Source organism: Parambassis ranga, chromosome 7 (genome assembly GCF_900634625.1).
Source record: "Parambassis ranga chromosome 7, fParRan2.1, whole genome shotgun sequence".
NCBI lineage: Eukaryota > Metazoa > Chordata > Actinopteri > Ambassidae > Parambassis > Parambassis ranga.
In genome coordinates this window covers 12,937,803-12,942,122 of record NC_041028.1, presented here as the reverse complement: position 1 = coordinate 12,942,122, position 4,320 = coordinate 12,937,803, and the positions used below count along the sequence as shown (strand labels likewise).

The following is a 4,320-nucleotide window of genomic DNA, read 5'->3' as shown; positions in this document are numbered from 1 at the left end:
AAGTCTCTCACACTCATTCACACTGGCTGACAGAGCGGCTTGTGGAGGCGGAGAGTGGTTAAATTCAGAATAGATGGAGAGTGAAAAAAAAAATGACAACAACACACAAGCCTGTCTTTTATTTTCCCTGAAAAGTGAAAGAACCGCAGATCAGCTTCACATCTCCCCGGAGCCAGATCACGACTCGAACTGTGGGGAGGAAGGAATGGAACGAGACACACACACAGTGTCCCGCAGTAATATATGGACCAGACCACTATATTTAACTACTGCTCACTTCAGAGAAGACACAGCACATGTTGATTCAACATATTTTGTGCCTGCTAGATGTGTGTGTTTGATTTTAAAACCATGTGAACATGTGAAAACTATTCAGGATTAATGTTTATTCCAACCAGTGCACCCATGTGTACCGGGGTGATTCTGTCTCTTTTTCTGGGAACAGCTTGGAGTCAGCTGCAGGCCAGACAATGGTGGGTACAGTGGGTAGCAATGATGTCTTAAAGAGGGGAACGCGGGGGTAGACTGGAGAAATAAAGCATAAAGAGGAACACAGAAAGAGGAATGGTTTATTTACATGCACCCAAATGCATTTGGAGACACATTTACAATTGTACAAAGTGTATAACCCAGGAACAAGTGGGACATATAATATGCAAACTTGTGCATTACATCGTGGATATCAAATAGCATGTAGGACAGTGAGCTGTGATGTCAGAGGAAGGTGTTATGTTTATGATAGTTGAGTCACCGGGGTGAGGCCGTATTAACTGTAGCGCTGCCCGTCCACACCCACTGTGTACTGTGACCCCACCAGTCACTTGATCTATTTCTGACTGTTGTCCATTGTAAAGTGGAGCGATCACATCATTGCACTTCATTCAGTGGTGTTTGCCTGACACTGACCTTCATATTCAGCCTGGAGAAGCGTTCTCACTTTACATGGACAGCTATTATAAATCAGCCACATTGTCGTTCTGACGGCATCTTTACAGGGTTACAAGATAGATTGAAATTTCAAGTGCTTTAAGGTGTGTTAAGGAATTGAAATTGTAATCCTTGTAAACATTTTCTAAATTACTCAACAGACCCTTTGTATGTGTCTATCTACATGCCCTTTGCCTCTTCTTCCTGGTTGTAATGCCAGGCTCACTAAAACACTAAAACATCTTATCAAAAACATTCCAGCTTTCTTTTCTTTATTTTTTTCTTTTTTTTTTTTTTACAGCTTATGTTCACATTGATTCTCTCAGATTAAAGCATTTACACTCCGGCTCCATTCCGTCTTTATCTCTTTAAAATTCCCCTGGTCATTTCTTATAACATTTACAACATAATGTGAGGACATAAACCTATGCTAACACAGCAATCAGCTGTATTGACTTTGTGTAGGCGGTTGTTTTGTTTCGTTTCCTGTTCCCACATCAGAGACAAGTCCCCCTTTGGGACTGATGAGGGCCAGTGGACAACGTCTCTGTCAGGAAAGAAGGAATACGTTTCGGTTTGATGGTGTCTTATTTATATGACAAGAAGAGTTCACTTTAAAACCTACAGAATAAAATACTAAAAAATCCAAAAATGCAGACGCAACACACGGTAACCTAATAAATAAATGAAAATAATGCAATTTACAAATAAGAAAATTAACTGATAAAAATGTTTTTAGAAGTGATATATGAGCAGATGATAACTATTCGGTCAGAGGTTCTCGAGCATATAACTCCAGAGTTTAGGTGCCCTCACCCTGATCTGATCTTAAATCTGACCCCTGAACAGCAGTTTTGTTTCTGGGACCTCAGGCTGCACACAGGCTGACAGATGGAGAGCAGCTCTGGAATATATTGTGGAGGAGGGCCCTGAAAAGCTGCAGTATCTGTTGAATCACTTTAAAAACGCACTGCTTTTATTTTTCGGCATATTACTCTTTAAAATACAAGCTGTCGGCGTGGCAGAGTTTATTTCTTCAGTATATAAGATAAAAAATATTCTGTTGCATTTTTTACAATGTGAAACACAACCCCAATCAAAAGCTTCCAAATTTCTATTCACGCTACAAATCACCACACTACTGGTTTACTGAAATTAAGCAGAGATGAGCCAAACCATTCCAAGTCCTCAGAATGACAGCTCCTCCTCTGGTTATTCATGTTTAGCAATCAATTTGTTAATGGCCGCCTGACCATCTTATATGCAGACATTCTCTTTGAATTTTACTTGGTTAGGGTCAGTGCATAGTTGTTTGTATGCATCTGTGCATGCCTCCTTTCAGACTGCTCTCACTGGTGATGGTGTTTGACTTGATGAAGCCTTGTGATGAGTGAGTTAAACTTTATTTAATTCAAACATTTTAATAAGCTAACAATAGAAAGTGATTTTTCTGTCTGTCTCTTTCAGCTGAATTATTCTGTCCTCTCATGTAAGGACAAATTTTCTAAACACCAGTATGGCTGGAATGTGTGCAGCTCAATGCCAAAAGGGACACAAACAAGAAAACAAGCACATATCAGTGTCTGAAAAAAGAACCTCTAAATTTTCAACATTCTTTTCATTTTCTGGCCAAAACTGAGCTTTAAATATGTCAACATGTGGCAAAGAATTCAAGAGTAGAATCTCAAAAATATAAATGAGGTCTGCTTTTAGGACAGAAGCATGTATGACTCTTCAACTTGGCCTCACTACTCAAAGGCAGGTTTTGATCTTAGAAGCGCTACGAACCTGAAAGAAACAGGGTGGACCGTTGTGAACGGAAGTCGTCCTTGTCACCGTTCTGCTCTGCTTCTTCTCACACTGCGAACAGGGCATCAATTAACATTCCAAGTCTTTGGACTGTCACACTGTAAATCACTTCTGCCTCACCTCTGCTGGTCACACTCCCTTATTTCAACTGTAATGAGAGGAGAGAGAAAATGAGCAAAGCACAGGCACAGCCCTCTCTTCACTGGCTCAAGCAGCTGCAACCTCAGTGCTATTCTCTTTATGAGAATCACTGGCTGACTGCCTGAAAATGACACAGTTTAGAGGTTTTACATATCATACTGGTAACATTCACATTTCTATAAGAATCATACCCTGTCAGCAAAAAAAGTAGCATGTAGCATTTGTCAAGTGAAAAAAATGGTAGTTCAGTTCACAAACCATTGGGTTATACTGGCTAAATCCAGTTTACAACTATCAGGAATGTGTGTGTTTGTGTCTCCTCACAGCAGCCCTGTATTTGACTACAATTATTTCCCAAAAAAATACAAGGATACTTCATCTGACCACCAAATGTTCCCAAATAACTACCTAATCCCCATAGGTTTCCTTTTGCCTAATCTTTTTGCTAGCATACTCTTGAATTGGATGGGTGCAGCCGGAAACCCTAATGTTGAAGCCACAGTCTTAAAATTCCCAAAACCATGGAGCTGTTTGCGTCGGAGATGAGCCTGTAACTGCAGCTTTGACAGCCACGGTGCACATTTGTCTTGCTCCTTATCCATTTGAAGACAGCTCTAAAAAAGTGAGCCGCAACAACATTTTTAGATTCAGTTGGTGAATCAAATTATCACTCTGCAAGTGTTTTAGGCACTAAAATATAGCGAGAACAATAATAGTACTGCATACAAAGCAGAATGCAGTAAACGGTAACACTAGATCAAACCCACCTGTTGTGTTTATGTGCAGCACAATGCTTTGTGCATAATCCTGCTGCAAGACCTGAGACCTGCACCCTTAATGTGCATTACAGCTTGCGTGTGTAATCTTATCTTAGTCACATAAAATGTTGAGCTCCACCACTGCTCCAGACCAGAATTAACTAAAGACCTGCTGGCTGAAAACAAAACTTATATTTTTAGGTCTTTAAAGATCCTCTGCGGCCTCAGGTACATTTTTCAATTCAATTCAAACATTCAGTAAAAACACAAACCATGCTTTAATAAATACAAAACAATGTTAATCTAAAGTCGTTAAATTGAAATGTAAGCTGTCTTCTTTGTAAAAACCTGCTTCACACTCCACAGTGTCATTGCAATGGTCACTGCTTGAACCACATCCTGGTAGGTTAGTGAGACACTGACATCTTCTGATGGCGAACAAGACTGCAGCACAGAGGGCGATGAGCGTGTCAGGCATTTTTAGAATTTTTCTTCTGTGTGTGTGTTTTGCAACACTTGGAAAATGTTGTAACATGTTTAAAGGGTATAACGTGTCAAATCAGATTAGATCATGTGACTTCCTGATTAAGAGTAACACTGAAGAACCCCTTTGTCTGTGTGCATCATAACATTTATAAATCACAAACACATCCACCAGAGTTATGGACCATTTAATGATCTTCAG

At 39.9% G+C, this 4,320-nt stretch overlaps 1 long non-coding RNA gene across 1 annotated transcript; it reads right to left on the bottom strand.

Annotated features, from left to right (window-relative positions):
• Nucleotides 1–691: 691 nt before the first annotated feature.
• Nucleotides 692–2,887, bottom strand: LOC114439019 (uncharacterized). Its single transcript, XR_003671011.1, has 3 exons — nt 2,857–2,887; nt 2,716–2,787; nt 692–1,474 (listed from the first exon to the last, which is right to left on the bottom strand). It is a non-coding gene; the product is annotated as an uncharacterized LOC114439019 (long non-coding RNA).
• Nucleotides 2,888–4,320: the final 1,433 nt, after the last annotated feature.